Source organism: Gracilinanus agilis, chromosome 4 (genome assembly GCF_016433145.1).
Source record: "Gracilinanus agilis isolate LMUSP501 chromosome 4, AgileGrace, whole genome shotgun sequence".
In the NCBI taxonomy this organism is placed as follows: Eukaryota; Metazoa; Chordata; class Mammalia; order Didelphimorphia; family Didelphidae; genus Gracilinanus; species Gracilinanus agilis.
In genome coordinates this window covers 364,318,923-364,339,674 of record NC_058133.1, presented here as the reverse complement: position 1 = coordinate 364,339,674, position 20,752 = coordinate 364,318,923, and the positions used below count along the sequence as shown (strand labels likewise).

Sequence of the window (20,752 nt, the reverse complement as noted above, 5' to 3'; positions counted from 1 at the left end):
TATATATATATATATATATATATCAGAGAATAAAGAAAGTTCATGGAAGTGATTGCCTGGGGAATTAAAAAAAGAAAGAAAAGAAAAATTCCACATAAAATACATAATAAGCCCAGTTGATTGAAGAGGGGTAGATTAAATGACCTCTCAAAATCCTGGGGTAATTATAATTCTGGGATTCACACATAGGGTTGCACTAAGATTTTAAATGCTTTTATACTAATATTTATATAGTACTTTAAGGTGTGCAGAATGTGTTCTATATCTCATTTCATCCTGACAATCACTTTTATGAAGTATCTGTTATTCTTAGCCTCATTTTTGAAATAAGGAAGCTAAGGCTGAACTGAGGTTAAGTGAATTGCTCAGGGTCACATACCTAGAAAATGACTGAAGCAAGTAATGGGTAGTAGATTTATTTTGAAAGCAGATTTCATATGTTCTTCACTTCTATGGGAGCAAGTGCATTTATATATGTACTATGCTTTTTATAGGACTAGAATATAAACACCTTTAGGATAGTAATCATATCTCTTATTTTTGTTCACAAGATTTAATGGCTAGTCAAAAGAAAAAATGATGGGCTAACTTTAACAAAGGTCAGAAAATTCTTGACTCAAGTTTGTGGCTGAACTCATGAAATTATAGACTCTGAAGGGATCATAAATGTAAAAGTGCTTTAAAGAGTCCTCCATTACTTAACTACTTGTGTTACCTTGGAAATGGAGGAAATAAGCATGAGAATAATGGCAACTATGGGCCAGAGACTGTGCTAATCATTTTACAAATATGATTTCATTTGATCTTCACAACACTGGGATGAAGGTGTTGTTATTATCCCCACTTTACAGTGAAGGAAACTGATACAAACAGAAGTTATATGACTAGCCATTGGTGAAAGGTAGAAAGTGACTAAGACTGGACTTGAACTCAGATTTTCCTGACTCCAAGCTAAGGAGTATCAGCTCTACCACCTACCTTCCTAAATTAGCTCCTATGATTCTTTTCAGTTCAATGTTTAATTAATTAATTAATATCCATTCAAAGTTTAGAATCTATGGCCAATCAAATTTTCTTTTCAAATATATCTAGTATACTCTGGTTTCTCTTCAGAGAAAATAAATCTTTCACCTTTTCACCTAAAGATTTCCATGGAGAGGAATCACCAAAAGTTTTTGCTTAATTTTGAGACCTTGTTATTACAAAGCTATCTAAAAAAATAATAATAAACATATCTGCCAGTTGGTATCACTTTAATTTTAAGGAATTCAGTGTCATCATTGAGCAGCCCTAATTATTATTTTGGGACTTTTACTGTCCAAAAATTTATATCCCAGTGACTCTTATTCATTTATCCTTTATTACAACACAGAATAAGTATACTTCAACCTTCACATACTAACATAATACAATGCACTGGATTCTGAAACAAGATCCAGAAATACCTGTGTTCTCATCTTATTTACTACACTTGCATTGACTGATCATGGCCAAATTATTTAACCTTTCCAAACTTTATTTTCTTCATTTATAAAATACAGTGATAACTAATCAGTGATATCTATAATAGTAGGTCATTGTGGGGAATCAAAGAAGACAGCACATGTGTCTAGTTTGGTATGTTAAGCCCATGTCTGAAAAGATGGATTTAAAAATTATTCGTTTATGGTAATTTTCTGTCTTCTGAATTACACTGATGACAGGGTCTCATGATTATGCCCTCAGAAAGTTAAAAAAGAAAAAGAAAACTTTCTAACAATGGACTGAGGTATTGGGATTCCCCACCTGAATTGGAAAGGCCACTTTGCCCTGTGTGGCCCTGAGAGCTGCTCTCTACTCTCATGTCATGAAAGAGGGGATACCAGAAAACCTAAGAATGTACTCCACTGCAGATATTTATGAGAATTACGATTACGTATGCCAAATGCAGTCTTTAAAGAATATGCTTTTGAAAATGGACACATTTAGAAACTTAGATGAAAGGCAAGAGTCAAAGTAAAGATCACTAAGGACAGCCAGTTACCTAAGGCTATTACAGTATCAGCTCTCAAAATACTAAAGTGAGTTTCCCAGGATGGAAAAGAGTAACATATCTTTCCACTTCTCTTGTTAGATGTCACTTCTCATGGTCTCATGGAGGCTTGGGATTGAAGAAGAAAAGCAAAGATGCTACTGTTGCCTGGACTTTGAGGTACCATTGTTATTCTGTGTCAGTGATCCTCCAAACCTTCTTCTTCTCCTGTGCTTCTCAAAAAAATCCTCAAAAAAACCCACCCTCCAAACCTGATCTCACACTGCCATATAGTCTTCCCAAGCATGAAAGAAATAAAACATCTATGACCTTTCTGCCAGCCTAAGTCTTACTGAAATTGTTAAATATAAAAAAATTATTTTAAATCTAAAAAATTTCTGTACATATGAGCTGTTATTATTTAAGACATTTTTCTTATCTGCCATAAATCTTCTCTTTTCCAAACTAAACCATAATTCTTCTCCAGATTTCTCTTCACCAGTAAATGAGACACTTATTAAGAATCAAGAAAGAGAGTCAGGCCTAGAGACAGGAGGTCCTAGGTTCAAACCCAGCCTCAGCCACTTCCCAGCTGTGTGACCCTGGACAAGTCACTTGACCCCCACTGCCCACCCTTACCACTCTTCCACCTATGAGACAATACACCGAAGTACAAGGGTTTAAAAAAATGTTTAAAAAAAAAAAGAATCAAGAAAGCCACAAAGCCTATAGTCACCGACTAGTTTACTAGTGTACACAGCAATAAGTTTCCACATTACCTTTACCAAAAGAAACCATGGATAAGTTCAAGCTTGTGGTGGAAGAGGAAGCAGTGCTCCCCTACTTCTTCCTTCTTAGGTAACATACACTAGGCAGATGATTTTTAACATAAGAAGTTATATTTTTCTTGGGAACAAGAAAATCCCAAATTATTGTTTTTAGAAGACAATGTTTTGGGAAGGTTGGACTCATAGATCCTCAGAATGCCACAGAAAATTCCCTAAAAGCAAAATCAGGAAAAGGTGAACCCAGAGACTCACACAACTAAAGACTCAGGACTCTAATGTATAAATAGCTGTCAAACTGCAAAGTAACCTCTTTGGCATGGCAGCAGGAGGGGATCATCAATCACCAAATGATCAGTCATTTCAAGTCCCTGCTGGGTCAGTTCTTTCTTATTCTGGCCTATAATTGGCATCATAGAGAGAAGTACGGAGAAAAGTGATTACAGCTGCTGTGCTATAGAAAGTCTGCAGATCTTGCTTTGTGCATAGTAGGTACTGCTTAATAAATGTTTGCCAAAGGTTTACCCACAAGTCTGTTCTTCTTCATTAGGGCTCTGTTACAGCCTTTCTGTATCTGCACTTCCCACTCTTGTTTTGCCTACTATCTGAGCTGTCATCACTAGAGGAATGTGTGAGAGACAGCTAGAGTATAGGATTAACAATTGCTGAGGTAAGTGGCTAGTTGAAGTCAAGAAGATGTGAGTTCAAATTCTGTCTCAAATACTAGTTCTATGTCTCTTAATCTCTGTGTGCCTCAACTTCCTTACTTATGAAATGGAAATGTTGATTATAACTCCCTCGGGTGGTTATTGTAAAATAAAATTAAATGCCATTCGTAAAGCACTTTGGAAATCTTAAAGTGACAACTATATTGATCTAGCCCTCCATCAATCTATCTTAATGTGAAATATAGATATCTAAACATATATATGAATATATATCTAATCTATACATCTGATTATGATGAGCCTCACTATGTGTCTGCCTTGCTGGATGTTTCTTAGGACTCTGATCCTTTTATCTTCATAAAAATCAAAGCAATAGAGCTGGAAGAAACCTCAGGAACTACCTAATTCAAATCCTTTATTTTTACAGCTAAAGAGAATAAGAACCAGAAAAGTAAATCAATTTGCCCAACGCGGCACAGTTGGTAAGTGGTAGAGCTGGAATTTACTCCAGGGTCTCTGACTGCAAATCCAGTGCTCTGTCCTTCATACCACATTGCCCCCATACACTGTTCCACTCACTGAATCCCATGTAGTCACTTGCTATTCATATATTTATCGTGTAGTTGAGAGAGAGCCCTGGACTTGGTAGATAACAGGATAACTTTATTCCATATACAGTCTCTCACCCTGATTAGTTAGGAAAACATTTTATATGTCCCTGCTTTAGTTTGCTTATCAGAAAAATGGACATATATCTCACAATAATGTCTCATGGTGTTTGTATGAAAAATGTTGTACAAATTGTGTATTATTATTACTACTACTACTAGAGAAATCTTAACATAAGATTTTGCAGTCCAAAGTACATAGAAATCTGTAACAAATTATTTCATCTGCTTTTGTCCTAGGTAGAGTTGGGATAGCAAGACCTCATCATGAATAATATCTATCATTTAAGGCATGTTAGTTTGCATGTAATTGGAGCTGTGCTAATCTCTCTTGCTGTTCAATGTACTTTTTGCTTCAATTTAACTGCTTTAAATATTTATTTTTGAAAAGGCAGAAAATCATTGTTAATTTCATCTTGGAGCTGGCTAGTAGCCAGCACAAGTTTGGAGCTTTGTCTGGGAGATCGATGAAGGAAGTGGAGAGAGAGTACGAAAGCAAGATACATACATATACAGAATACCATACTACCCAGTAGGCTGGTAATTATAATATAATCAACCTGACAAATTGCGTGTCAATGGAGAAGTGGAGAATGTACATTAGAAATTAAAAAGGAAAAAATAGAAAGATTTCCAGGTCATTTTCAATGTTTTTGAATCATTTTTTATAATGCAACCATTTGAAATCAATCACAAATGAGTAAATAAAAATAGATTGAGTGTAATTTTCATAGCATACAGCTAAAGAGATTTGTGAACAATTTTATTTTCCAAACCATAGCAGGAAATTAGTTGTTGATCTTCTCAATCCCAAGGTTTCTAAATATGTAGATATGAAATTGTTTCTAATTAAATTCAACTCAATTAATCAACCAAGAACCAGATATGTACAATGCACTCTTCTAAGCGACAGGTTATAAAAATGAAACAAAAAAACTATCTCTGCCTTCAAGGAGCTTATAGTCCATTTATTTTCTCTTTTGAAAACATAGAGGAATGAAATAGCCAGGAAAACAAAATAAATACCTAGTTGTTGTGAATATCATGGACAGAATTCTGGCTTTTGTGGGGTGTTGATCTCTGAACTCTAGTCCAATACTGATATCTTATAATGTAATACTTAAATGCCTTTGTTGTTTTTTTAAAATCATTCCTTCATACTTGATCTCACTCTTGTCATATGAAAGGTGATTGACATATTTAATAGGTGCATAATAAATGTTTGTATATTAGATGGTTCTGCATATCTTTATAAAATTTTGAATTGGCAATGAGTTCCCTATGCATCTTTTTTCAAAATATTTCCCTTTTCTTCCTAATTCTAACAATGTCTGTTTGTGCCATTAAGATATTGTTCTTGAGAATTCCTCATGCCTCTTGTAGAACAACTTGCTGATATAATTTTTGGCCACTGGTTACTACGTTATAATTTTCTCTTTTTGAAATATTCTCTTTCCACCACTGATGTGCTCATCAGAATATTTGGAGTTCTCACCCTCTTCTTAGTAATGTCAGATTTTAAATTTAAATTTAAGAACCTTTGGCTTTATATAAACTTCAATACAATATGATATAGGTGTTACAGGTATTATTAATTCCATTTTATAGATTAGGAAAAGGCTTGAGTTTAAACAAGTTACCCTTTATCCCATAGTTATTAAATATTTTAAGTGGAGAGTGTTAGTAGTTTGACCTGGAAGTAAAGGGTGAGGCCAAATCATGATGGTCCCTGAACACCAGGAAAAGGAGATGAACTACTACTCCCTTTGGAATTTATACAGCAGGTTGTTACTTAAGCCTTTGACATAAAAGTTGCCCTATATTTCTATAGAAAATTAACATATAACTAGGAACAATTATATGCAGGTAACAAAGGAGTTATTTCCATGGAAATCTAGAAAGCTTAAAAACTCTTTGGATTATAACATTATTGATAAAAATTATTTCATATTTAATTTTAAATTCAATTATTTTGTGTCTAAACATTATTTTTATTCTTTTCTCAGGTGCTAATCATACTGTACTTTTTGATATAGTTATTTTTATAGTATAATTTCTCTTTAACATATTATATAGCCTTCAAACTTAGGTATTTTAGTATGTCCCTTAGTATGGACTTTACTGCTTTAGATATAATAGGTACTTAATAATTTTTCAAAGTGAATTGAAGAAATTCCAGGTACTTTGTGATCATTATATGACTTCAGAACTCTTAAATACACTGTATATTAAATAAATTTTAAATAGGAATGGTAATATATTATTAATATAACATAAATAAAATATGATTAAAATTCATTTGTTTCCTTATGAGTTAAGGAAAATAATTAACTGAGCATACAAATAACACTGGGAAATATTTTGAAAAGAACTATTTGTCTCAAGAGGCAATAATAATTGACTTTTATAAATTAAACCCAGAATAAGAGATCAAGATAGAGTCTGATAAAAGTAAATATACCCCAGATGCATTATAGGCTGACTGAGAATTTGGAATCTTATTTTAAAGGAATGAGTAGAAAGTATGCGAACAAACAATCTGTCTATAAATCAATTCCTGACAAATTACTTTCAGAAATTACAAATAAACAGATAACTAATATACAGGACAACAAGTAATCAACCATGGAGATATAGTGCCAAATTCTTGATCCCTATTCTTCTATTAGGTGGGTTTATAGAAAAGTGATGGATCTAAAGCACAATATAGAAGTGGTCTGAAGAGAACATCTTTGAGAAGACAATCGGCAACTCCCTTGATCAGGAAAGAATCATCTTTCTAAAAATGTAATTACTTCCTGGGAAAGCCAAGCCTATTAGTAATTAAATTTTTATGGTGATTCATTTTCATCAAGTCAAATAGAGGTTAGACAAAGTTGAAATTAGCTACATGTATGGAATGGGGTTTTGGATGAAGAGTAGGGTGAGGAGGGGAAAGAGGCAGAGGAAGCTGAAAAATAGAAAGAGTTCTTAGCAGGAAGGAGGAGAAATAAGAAAGAGGAGGAGGAAAAGGAGGAAGAAAAAGAGAAGAAAGTTTGGATTACGTGTTAATTTGGGAGCTTTGATTATCCAGATATTGGCTGCCTAGAAAATATGGAGGTTGAGAAGGGATTGTCCCATGAGGCAAGAGGAGTTTCTGGTAAGGGAGATAGGAGAGCACCAGATATAAATTCTACCTTAGGGGGTTTATCCAGGGTCCTTCATTTTAGAATCAAAGATAAAGAAACATAGAACGGTGTAACTGGCACAACATCACATAGGCAGAAAATTATAGATAGCATTTGAACCCAAGTTATCTGAATCCAAGTCCTATATGCTTTCCAATACAACATGCTACTTCTTGGCTTAACTTTTTAGCTTCTTTAGAAGGCTGGAAGGAAAAGACCCTTTCATCATTTAACTCTAGGCACTGCATAAAAATGGTATAAGAATATAATTTCCTTCTGTGTTATATCACTAGTGATGTCATTTATTTTTCCAAGTGTAGCTTCATAACTGTTCTCACCAAAGCTTTGGAAAAAATTATCATTAACATAATATTGATACAGCTTGATCAATTCTTGCTGCAAATTCATTCAGCTCTACATACATTTCACCTGTCTAATTATTCAACCATCTCTTTTCCCATAGTTATTTTGCCCAATACCATGTTTCTACTGAAAAAATTTGTTATTACAGAAAATATGCCTTCATAACAAATTAAATTATTGCCAAAATCTCTACTGAAACAAAATCCTTGATTTCAAACAATATTCTGCAATGAAATTCATAGCCTTCCAAATCCCCAACAGAAGAACTAGTAATTTGTTAGAATGGAATTTGACCTGTACCCCTGTTGAGTGGTGGGGATCAAGGCCCAGGAAATGACACCTGAATTTACTTTAATTTTTTTCATGGAAGGAATATTTTATTTTTATGGACATTTTATTTGTTACTTTATCTTATTTTTAACCAAATACATGCAATAACAAATTTCTACATGTTTTCTAAAGTTATATGATCCAAACAACTCCTTCCTTTTTCCTCCCCCATCCCAGACCTGGCAAGAAATTCAATCTGGGTTATACCTGTATTATCACACAAAACATATTTCTATACTGTTTATTTTTATGAGTGACTAATCTTTAAAACCAAAACTTTAAAACACATACACAAATAAACAAATGAAAATTCTTATGCTTTCACCTGCATTCCTATTCCAATAGTTCTTTCTCTGGAGGTGGTGTTATGTAGAGATGGCAACATGGAATCCCTGCAAAATACAGGGTCAGTCTCACCCAGAATTCCAGGGGAGCCTCCCCCTGGAGAACTTTGGGTGAGGGGACAGTTGAGAAGGGTTTAGACAGTTGCTTTCTGGGGGTTGAGGTGAGCAGAACAGACTGCTTACTGCTCCTGACTTGGGGGTTCACCTGAGTGGCCATTGTGGCAAAAGCCATCGTGGTTTTTACTCAGGAATTAGCCTGTTTAGTAGGGTTGGTCCTTACCAACATCAATACAACAATTATTTAGTGATTTAGTGATTAGAAATATTCACTATTAGCAAGAGAGCCAGTTTAGCCAAGGGTCCTTCACCCCTTCCTGTGGGAGGGAAGGGCAGTTTCAACCTAACAGATCAGGGTCACCTTTTCCTCATCCTAAACCTGATTATCCCCTCTAGCTTTGCCCTTTAATTCTTAATATGAGCTTTACCTTCAATATCTGTGCCTGGGAATTATTTGGGGATACTCACCATCCTAGCTTGAATCCTCTCAGCTGCCAATTTTATGAAGATCAGATCCATCTCTGACCTCACCACTTAGACAACTAGCTTCTACTTATTCCTCTATCAGACCTGAGAGGAATATAAGTTAAAGAAAAGGGGAACATCATTAGAGTTCAGCCTCAACAGACCTTGCTAGAAGTACCTCAGATTGTCTCCATTTCCAACTGAAACCTCAACTGCTTGGGGGGAGGGGTTTGAGAGCCAGGAGTGTCTAACCCCCTCCCTTCTCACTGAAGCTTGTCAGTCAGTGTCTGTGTGAAGAAGTGACTTGAAGGTTACTGGCCCTGGCATAATTATCTGCTTCCCTAAAATATCTGTTATTATCAACGTAACAGTGGACAGCATCCTTCATCATAAGTCCCACAGAATTGCCCTAGATCATTATGTTGCTAGGAATAGTTTAGTCCATTGCATTTGATCATTCCACAATATTGTTACTGGGTACAATGTTTTCCTAGTTCTCCTTATTTCACACTGCATCAGTTCATGTATTTCTTTCTAGCTCTTTCTGAAATCATTCTGTTTATTATTTCTTATAGAACATTAGTATTCCATCACCATCATTTACCACAATCTATTCAGCTATTTCCCAATTGATGAATATACCTTCAATATCCAACTCTTTACGACTACAAAAAGAACAGCTATGAATATTTTTATATAAGTAGGTCCTTTCCTATTTTTTTTTATCTCTTTAAGATACAGATCTAGTAGTGGTATTATTGGATCAAAGGGTATACATTGTTTTATGTCCTTTTGGGTATAATTCCAAGTTGTCCTCCAGAATGATTGGTTCAGTTCACAACTAAACCAGCAATGCATTAGTGTCCCAATTTTGACACAACCCCTCCAAAATTTGTCTTTTTCCTTTACTGTCATATTGGTCATTCTGATGTGAGGTAGTACTTCAGAGTTGTTTTAATTTGCATTTCTCTTATCAAGAGGGATTTATAACATTTTTATATGATTACTGATAGCTTTTTTTTCTTCATCTGAAAAGTACCTATCCTTATTCTTTGACCATTGGGGAATGACTTGTATTCTTCTAAATTTGACTTGGTTTTTTATATATTTGAGAAATGATACCTTTATAGGAGAAATTTGTTATAAATAGTTTTCCCAGCTTGTTGTTTCCCTTCTCAACTTGTTTGTAAAAATCCTTTTTAATTTAATATAATCAAAATTATTTATTCTATAGCACATAATGTTCTCTTTGGCCAGAAATTCTTCCCTACTCCATATATCTGACAGATAGACTCTTCTGTGTTCCCCTAATTTACTTATAATATCATCCTTTGTGTCTAAATCACATATCCATTTTAACCTTATCTTGGTATTGAATGTGAGATATTGATATATACATAATTTTCCCAATACTGTTTTCCAAGTTTCCCAGGGGTTATTATCCAAAAGTGAGCTGTTATCTCAAAAGGTGGCATTTTTGAAGTTATCAAACACTAGATTTGCTGAGATCATATACGCCTACACTGTTCCGTGGATCCACTCTTCTATTTCTTAGCCAGTACCAGATTGTTTTGATGATTACTGATTTATGGTATATTTTAAGACCTGGAACCTCTAGGCCACCATCCTTCATATATTTTTCATTATTTCCTTTGATATTCTTGACATTTTGTTTTTATTTTTTCTAGTTCAATAAAATAGTTTTTGGTAGTTTGATTGGCATGCCACTGTATAATTAATTTATATGGGATTTTCATTTGTATTATATTAGCTCAGCTTACCCTTGAGCATTAACGTTTAACGTCCAATTGTTTAGATATAGCTTTATTTGTGTGAAAAAATATTTTATAATTGTTTTTATATAATTTCTGTGTTTGTCTTGGCAGATTCCAAAATATTTTTATATTGTCTAGAGTGATTTTAAATAAAATTCTCTTTCTAATGCTGGGTGCTGGACTTTTTTTGGAAATATATAGAAATTCTGAGAGTTTATATGGGTATATTTTGTATCATGCAATTTTACTACAGTTACTAATTATTTCAACTAGTTTTTTTTAATTTATTTCTAGGGTTCTCTAAGTATGCCGTTAAATCATTCATAAAGAGGGATTTCATTTTCTCACTGCCTACTTTAACATCTTCAATTAATTTTTCTTCCCTTATTGCTAAAGGTAACATTTCTTATACAATAATAAATAGTAGTGACTATAATGGTCATCCTTTTTTTATTCCTGAATTTATTGGAAAGTCATCTAACTTATAGCCATTGCAGATGATACTTGCTTATGGTTTTAGATAGATACTACTTATTATTTTAAAGAAAGGCTCTTTTATTCCTATGCTTTCTAGTGATTTTTTTAAATAGGAATCAGTATTGCATCTTGTTGAAGGCTTTTTTCTATATCTATTGAGATAATCATGTGATTTCTTTTAGTTTGGTTATTGATATGGTCAGTTATTTTCATAGTTTTTTTCTAATATTAAACCAGCCTTGCATTGCAGGTGTAAGTCCCTCCTGGTCATAGTGAGTAATCCTTGTGGAATATTGCTATAGTCTCTTTGGAAGCATTTTATTTAAGATTTTTGCATCAATATATATTAGGGAAATTGATCTATAATTTTCTTTCTGTTTTGGTTTTCCTATCTTATGTACCAGCACCATATTTGTGTCATAAGAAGAATTTGGTAGGACTTCTTCTTTGCTTATTTTGCCAAAAAGTTTGTATATTATTGGGATTAATCGTTCTTTAAATGTTTCATAGAACTCACTTTTGAATCCATCTGGTCCTGGGGATTTTTTATTAGGGAGTTCATTGATGACTTGTTCAATTTATTTTATAGAGATAGAATTACTTAAGTATTCTGTTTTCTCTTTTGTTAATGTAGGAATTTTTGTAAATATTCATCCATTTCATCTAGATTGTCAGATTTATTGACATATAATTGGAGAAAATGCCTCATAGTAATTTCTATAAATTCTTCTTTATTTGGGGTAAATTTTCCATTTCAATTTTCATATTGGTAATTTGATTCTTTTTTCTTCTTTTTTTAAATCAAATTAAACAGTGCTCTATCTATTTTATTTATTTTTTCATAGAAGCAACTCCTAGACTTCTTTATTAGTTCAATATTTCTTTCACTTTCAATCTTATAATTTCTCCTTTGATTTTTAGGATTTCCAATTTAGTCTTTAATTAAGGATTTTTAATTTGTTATTTTTTTATTTGCATGCCCAATTCATTGATCTGTTTTTTTCTCTATTTTATTGATATAAACATTCAGAGATATAAATTTTCCCTGAACTATTGTTTTGGCTGAATCAAATACATTTTGATATGTTATATCCTCATTGTCATTCTCTTTAATGAAATCAGTGATTGTTTCTGTGATTTGCCACCAGTTTTGAAGAATTAGATTATTTAGTTTCTGATTAATTTTTAATTTGCCTTTCCATGAACACCATGATTATAAGTTTTATTGCATTATTATCTGAAAAGTTGGATTCATTATTTCTGCTTTTATGTATTTGTTTGTGAAATTTTATCCCATAGTAAATGGAAATTTTCATATATGTACTATGTTCTGGTGAAAAGAAGGCATATTCCTTTTTTATCCTCATTCAAATTTTCTCCATATATCTATTAAATCTAAATTTTCTAAAATTTCATTCCCTTCCTTTCCTTTTTTTCCTGCCTCTTTTTTGGTTAGACTTATGTAGGTCTCGTAGAGGAAGTTTAAGGTTCCTCATTAGAATAGTTTTTACTTTCTATTTCTTCTTTAAGCTCTTATAATTTCACCTTTAAAAATCTTGAGGCTATAACATTTGGTGCAAATATGTTAAGTACTGATGTTACTTCTTTGATATTCTTCCTTTCTTCAAAATATAGTTACTTTTTATCTCTTTTAATTAGATCTATTTTTGTTTTAGCTTTTTTTGAAATCATGATTGCTACTCCTGCTTTTTTCTTTTTCTCAGTTGAGGCCCAATAGATTCTAAGCTCCATTCCCTTACCTTTAGTCTGTGTATTTCTCCTTACAACAAATGTGTTTCTTATGAACAAGATATTGTAGGATTCTGGTTACTAATTTACTCTGCTATTCTCTTCTGTTTTATTAGTGAGGTCATTTCATTTACATATAGAGTTATGATTACCATCTGTCATTCCCATTCATCTTGTTTTTGCCTTTTAATCTCACATTGTCTCCTTTCACTCTATCCCTCCACATAAATGTTTTGCTTTTAATGATTCCCCTCCCATGTGTGTGTGTATATATATATATATATATATATATATATATATATATATATCCCTTTCTCACTGCCACCCTTTCTATTCATCACTTAATTCTCTATAGTGTCTTCTAATCACTGTCTCTCCAACTTCCCCTTCCATTATATTACTCCCCTTCTCACCACCACCTTTCTCATTCCCCTTCTACTTCTCTATAGGGTAAAATAATATTCTATACCCCAAATGAATCTGGTTATTATTCCTTCTCTGAGATAATTCTGTTAAGAGTAAGTTTTAAGTATTACCTGTCACCATCCTCTTCTGCCCTTAGGTAAGCTATAATAGTTTTATCCCCATGCCTCTTTATGTGATAAAATGTACCCCATTTTACCTCTTTCTTCCCATTTCTTTCAGTGTAATCCTCTTTTTCATTCCTGGATTATTTTCATATCATCCTAAACCAGTGATGGGCAAACTACAGCCTGTGGGCCAGATGCAGCCCCCTGAAATGTTCTATCCAGCCCCATGACACTAGTACTAACCTAACAAATACAATGAGTATGATACAATATAATGAAACTTTGAAAGGGTTGCCTTAGAAACAGACTGACAAATGGGCATTTCCTTTCATTTGGCCCCCTCTTTAAAAAGTTTGCCCATCACTGTCCTAAACAGCTTACTTTTCTGGAAGTACTATGATAACAATAAAAATTTTAAGAGTCACAAATGTTATATTTCCATGTAGGAATAAAAATAATTCAACCTTATTGAGTCCCTTAAATTTTTTCTCTTATTTATCTTTTATGTTTCTCTTGAATTTTATATTTGGACATAACATTTTCTGTTTAGGTCTAATCTTTTCTTCAGGAATGCTTGGAAATCTTCTGTTTTACTAAATGACCATATTTTCCCCTGAAAGAATATAGTAGTTTTGATGGTTGGTGATTGTTACTTGTAAATCTAGTCCCCTTACCTTCCAAAATATCATATCCCAAGACTTTTGATCCTTCGGTGTAGTAGCTGCCAGATCCCATGCAATCCTGACTGCGACTCCATGATATTTGAATATTTTTTCTGTTTGTTTGTATATTTTCTCCTTAGATTGGGAGTTCTTGACTTTGGCTATAACATTTCTTGGAGTCGTAATTTTGGAATTTATTGGAAGAGGTGATCTATGAGTTCTTTCAATTACTATTATTTCCTTTTGTTCAAGAATATCAGGGCAATATTCTTTGATAATTTCTTGTAATATTATGTCTATGTAATAATATTTTTTATCATGACTTTTAGGTAATTCAATATTTTTAGATTGTTTCTCTTGGATCTCTTTCCATGTCATTTCAATAAGATATTTTATATTTTCCTCTATGTTTTTATTCTTTTGATTTTTGTTTTTATTTTTCTTGATATCTGATGAAGTCATCAGCTTCTATTTGCCAAATTATAATTTTTAAAGACTGATTTTCTTCCATGACCTTTTTATTCTCCTTTTCAAGTTGGTCCATTCTACTTTTTTATAGAACTCTTTTTCTTCATTGTTTTGTTTAACTTCTTTTTCCAGCTGGTCAGTTCTACTTTTAATAGACCTCTTTTCTTCATTGAATTATTTTGTCTCTTTTTCCAGTAGGTCAATTCTGTTTTTTAAGAAACTTTTTCATTGGATTTTTGGGCCTCTTCTTCCACTTAACCAATTTTGCTTTTAAGTAATTGTTTACTTTTTTAATTACTTTTATTTCTTGTTCTCAATTCGCTTCCAGTTCCCCTATTTGCTTTTGAATCCTTTTTGAATTCTTCCAGTGCCTTCACAATTTCCATTTTTCTTTATATTTTTGAATGTAGTTGCTTTGATCTCATTGTTTCCAACTGAATCTGAGCCTTCCTCTTCTTTGTCTCCAAAAATTTTTCTATGGTTAGCTGTTTCTTTTGCTGCTTGCTCATTTTCATAATTTTTTTTTTGCCTGAGGACTGGGAGTTCTGAAAACTACTGATTCTGTCCCCTTTTTATGGCTTGTAGGACTCAGCACTGTGAGCTATTTTGCCTGGGCCTAGGGACTCCATAACACAGCAGTTTTGAAAGGGCCAAGCACCATGGGCTTCAGGGCCTCACTGCAGACTTGTGCCAGGGCTTAGGACTTCAAGGGGTGGGTGTGGAGTGCTGTGTTTTTGGCTTAGGCAGGTTCTTAGGATCCCCAAATTGGCCTATATCCAGGATCAGAATGTAGGGTAATAAGTGGGGAGTGATTGACCCACACTCCTATGTGTGCAATTATATTTCTGGTTCCCCCTTATTCTATGAAAATCAACTCTCTCTGCCTACCTTTTAGGTTGTTTTCCACAGGGGAGACCCCTCACTCTGTCTTCTTGTTGATTCTATGATTTTAGTCTTTTTGAGGCATTATTTTAATGGTACTTTGGTAGGATTCTCAGAAGGGTTCAAGCTTTTCACTGTTACTAAGTCTCCATATTGTTTTCACCTCTCCCTCCACATGGATTTAAAAGAAAAGTTTTGACCTTGAAATGTGAATAATAGTCATAATCCACCGATCAATGTAGGGTTTTGGAAACTCCCTCTTATATTTTAATCCATATTCAGATTAATATTAATATGAACAAAAGTGATCATCCATATGAATCTATAAATGTTCTCATGTTTTAGTTGTTATGAGTGAATCTTTTTAAAATTCAGGTTTTAATTAATTAATTCAGAATATTTTCCTTTGGTTACATGATTCAGGGACTTTTCCTTATCTCCTCCTTCCCCCTCCAATATCCAACTCACAATTCCTCTGGGTTTTACATATGTCATTGATAAAGACCTATTTCCATATTATTAATGTTTCCAACAGAGTGATCATTTAGAATCTACATCCCCAATCACATCCCCTACGAACCATGTGATCAAGCAAATGTTTTTGGTTTTCTTTCCCTGTGTTTTTCTATTCCCACAGTTCTTTCTCTGGATGTGTCTAGTATTCTTTCTCATAAGTCCTTCAGAATTGTGTTGGATCATTGCATTGCAGCTAGTAGAGAAGTCCATTACATTCAGTTATGTCACAGTGTATCAGTTTCTGTGTACAATGTTCTCCTGGTTCTGCTCCTTTCACTCTGCATCAATTCTTGCCTGAAGGTCATTCCAGTTCACATGAAATTCCTTCAGTTCATTATTCCTTTTAGCACAATAGTATTCAATCACCACCAGATACTACAATTTGTTCAGATATTCCCTAATTGAAGGGCAACCCCTCATTTTCCAATTTCTTGTCATCCCAAAGAGCTAGGCTATAAATATTTTTGTACAAGTCTTTTTTCTTATTATCTCTTTGGGGTACAAACCAAGCAGTGATATCATTGGATCAAAGGGCAGACAGTCTTTTAAAGCCCTTTGGACATAATTCCAAATTGCTTTCTAGAATGGTTAGATCAATTCACAATTCCACTAGTAATGCATTAGTGTCCCAATTTTGCCACATTCCTTCCAACATTCATTACTTTCCTTTGCTGTTATGAGTGAATCTTAACTTTTTCTCATTTCCTCTATCTCCTTTTCCTCTTTTTTTCTGGAAAAGGAGGAATGTAAGGTCCAATGTCATACCAAACACTCAAAGGCATCCATGATTATAAGTCTAACTGAGTATTACATGCTGGAAAACTTCACTGGAAACTATAATCATATTCCATGTTGATGCTGGCATCAACTTCCTCCTTGCATTTAAATTTTTTTCATTATTTTTCTTTGGGACAGATATGTTGAGATTCAGTGTCATCATAGATATGACTGAGAGTTTGCATTTGTCTTTGGCATATAAAGAGGATAACAATGGTCAAGGAAGAAGTTAATTTAAACCTATTAATACGTGTGCTCTTGCTGATAAACTAGGTATTATTTTGTTAAAAAATCTTAAAGTATGGTGTTTGATTTAATTTTGGTGACCTAAGGAAGAACTAAGACAGGTCTCCATCAAAAATAACTAAGAATTCAACAAATATTAAATGAAATTGAATAGTGGTAGACAAGCAAAAACAATTTAACTTTCTGAAATGATTTACTAGTTGGGTAGACCAGTGAACATAAATTCATTGAATATCTAGCAAGAATCTCTTATGGATCTTGGAATTCTTTCATTTGTAGCACCAATTTATATATCATCTTCAAGCCCTGAAATTCACACTCCTTAAGGACAAGTACTGCTTTTATATGTATACCAATATAACTTAGTATAGTTATACTTAGTACAGTACTTAATACAGTACCTGGAACCTAATCATCCAGATTTGAATTCTAAAATCATAGTAAGGACTTAATAAATACTTATGTCATCTATCTATCCATCTAATGTATCATCTATAAATAAACTTATCTGTTTTCTTTTTAAACTTTTCTTTTTAAATTGTTTATGTTTGAAATTCATTGTGATCTATATAATAAAATGCTGTTTTAAAACTTCTCTTAGCTAGATGAACTTCCAATAATAGTAAACTTTCCAAAATTCCAGGTTATAAAAAAAAATCTTTTCAAAAGTAGTTTTTTTTTTCCTTATCTAGTATCTTTCATCGATTAATCTTATTTAATGAGATAGTTTTGCAAATAATATTTTTAAAACTATAGTTCAAGGTCACAACCACAGATTATAGCACAGCCCTAAGCCTCACATATACACACATGTGTATATACACATGTGTGTGTATGTATATATCCTTAGGTATTTGATTTTTACTCTTCAACTGAATTGTGTTCTTATTTTGTATAGTTATGTGCTATTATGTACTTAGCACATAGTAAGTATTTAATAAATCCTCATTGATTGATTAGTTGATTAAATAATATAAAATCTAATTTTGATAGTTTAGTATCATATTGATGTTACTATTACATGTTTATTTTTATTATATTGGTGAAAATCAGTCAAACATTGAATATCTCCAGATTTTTTCCTTTATTTCTATAAAAATATTCATATAATTTATATTAATTTTTAGTAGATTCATATGCAGATACTGAATGTATTTTGCTGTTTTTATATTATTTCTCTTCCAAATGTTTTTAGAAATATGCAAAAAATAAATGATTTTTGGATTTATTTTCTACTCATCCTGCTATTTTAGTGGATCAGTGAATTGTTTCAATTCATTTTTGTTATTTTTTATATAATAGATTTTTATTATATTGAAAAGACTTTATTTCTATACTTAAAATTTAAAATATTTACTATATGTTATCTAATACTTTATTATATATTCAAAATAATTATATTTGATATTAATGTACTTATTATATATCATGATCATAAAATAGGGTTATATTGTATTGTTATAAAATAGTTTTCCTTCTATGAAACCCATTCTTAAATTCTGATTAACAATGAAACAGGGGGACAGCTAGGTGGCTAAGTGGATTGAGAATCAGGCCCAGAGATGGGAGGTCCTGGATTCAAATCTGACCTCAGACACTTCCTAGCTGGGCAAGTGACCCTGGAAAAGTCACTTAATCCCCATTGCCTAGTGTTTAACACTCTTTTGCCTTAGAACCAATACAAAGTATTAGGTTTTAAAGAAATAAATAAAATTTAAAAAATAATGAAATAGTAAAAGTAATACACTTTAATAAATTGCTATAGTTTCTTTTAATGTTTCATTAATATTTTTACATTAGTGTTCTTTGATATAACATTTCATGTACAAAGGTAATGTCCTATGGTTTTCTTTCTCTATTTCTCCCTGATTTGGATATCTTTCTGTTATCTAAATGGATATTTTATGATAAGAAGAAACTTAGTGAGATGCCCTCTTTTTATGCTTTTGCAAACAACTAATGCAATGCTGAAGGTAATTGTAATTTCAATGCTTAATAAAATTCATTTATAGATAATAGTTCTCATTCATAATTTCTCATTGTATATTATTTTTGTCATTGTATAAAAACTTCTCCTGGTTCTACAAACTTCATATAAATCTTTCAATGTTTATTTGTTTATTTGTGTGTGCATATGATCATATTCTTTGTCATTTCTTATTCCACAATAGTATTTCATTACAACCATATATCATAATTTGTTTAGACATTCCTCATTTGATGAACAACCCTTCAGTTTCTAGTTCTTTGCCACCACAAAAAGAATTGCCATGAATATTTTTAAAAGTACAGATTTTTCCCTTTTTCCTTGATCACCTTAGGAAATAAACCTAATAATAGTATTATTGGGTCAAAAGTTATTTACAGTTTTGTAACTCTGAGTATATTTCTAGAATGCTCTCCAACATGGTTGGATCAGTTCACAATTTCATCTGCAATGGATTAGCATCCCTATTTTTCTACATTTTCTGTCTTTTTGCCTTTTATCTTTTTAGCCAAATTGCTAGGTTTGAGACGATATCTCAGACTTGTATTGATTTACATTTCCCTAATCATTAATGAATTAGAGCACTTAACTATTATCTAAAAGGCAAATATCCAGGACAACTCCAAGGGACATAGAATGACAGGGGATACTTGCTTCCATTGAAAGATCAGTGGAGTCCAAATGCAGACTGAAACATACCCTTCGTCATTTTATTTCTTCCACAAAATTTTCTCTATTATAAGTAATATGTGTCTTGTTTCCCAACATGATGATTGGCCTTCTTGGAGATGAGGGAAGAGTAGGAGGAAGAGGAAAAAATAAAACAAAATTTTGGACATAACTATTGTGAGAAATTGTTTTTCTTGGATTAGCATATTTATTACATATTTATAACAAATCATATGTATTATAGTATTGTTAAATGTTATATATATTGTTATACATAAATACTTCACTTATAAATATATGGAGGCAAGGAATTATCTTTTTCTTTTAATTTTTTGTGAATTTATTTATGGCTTACTTAATTTCTCTTTATTTATGGTTTATCATTATGGATAATACTTTTTTCTACTTTTACCTCAGCTAATATCCTGATTTGCATAATATCTTCATTGTATTTGAATGCTTTTGTATTTATTATCTCAGTTACTTTGCTAAGTTTCCTTTATGGATTTCCTTATAATCATTTTACCACTTTTAGTTCTTAATCTTTTAATTTTGTTTTATACATTTCTTCCTATTATGAGGTTTTGGGGTGTTTTTTTTTCTAAAATTTTTTAATATATATTTTTAAACTCTTAACTTCTGTGTATTAGTTCCTTGGTGGAAGAGTGGTAAGGGTAGGCAATGGGGGTCAAGTGACTTGCCCAGGGTCACACAGCTGGGAAAGTGTCTGAGGTCAGATTTGAACCCAGGACCTCCCGTCTCTAGGCCTGGCTCTCAATCCACTGAGCTACCCAGCTGCCCCTGGGGTGTTTTTTTTATGCAACCTCTCACTCAGCAAACTTGTTTAAAGCCTCATCCAACACTGTGTTATTTCAGTTGAGTTAGTGTGACATCTTCACTGAGTTTTAGGGATTACAATCAATCCCTTGGGAGTCATTATTTTCCTGAACTTCTCCTCATTCTGCTATAGACTCAATTCTTATGAACCTGAAACTCATTCTAATCCTAACAACTCAAGACATTTGTAATTGAGTCCTGATTTTGAATCTTACCTACCTTTGAGACTTGGACAAAGCATAGCCAAGTTTCTTCCTTAGTAAAATTAAGGTTTTTTAGCAAGCAATCTTGATAACTCGGTCTGCTTTTATTTATTCCA

The 20,752-nt window shown here is 32.6% G+C and overlaps 1 non-coding gene across 1 annotated transcript; it reads left to right on the top strand.

Annotated features, from left to right (window-relative positions):
- The first annotated feature begins 1,093 nt into the window (after positions 1 to 1,093).
- LOC123248071 lies at positions 1,094 to 1,208 on the top strand. The gene has a single exon (XR_006506177.1). It is a non-coding gene; the product is annotated as a U5 spliceosomal RNA (small nuclear RNA).
- Positions 1,209 to 20,752: the final 19,544 nt, after the last annotated feature.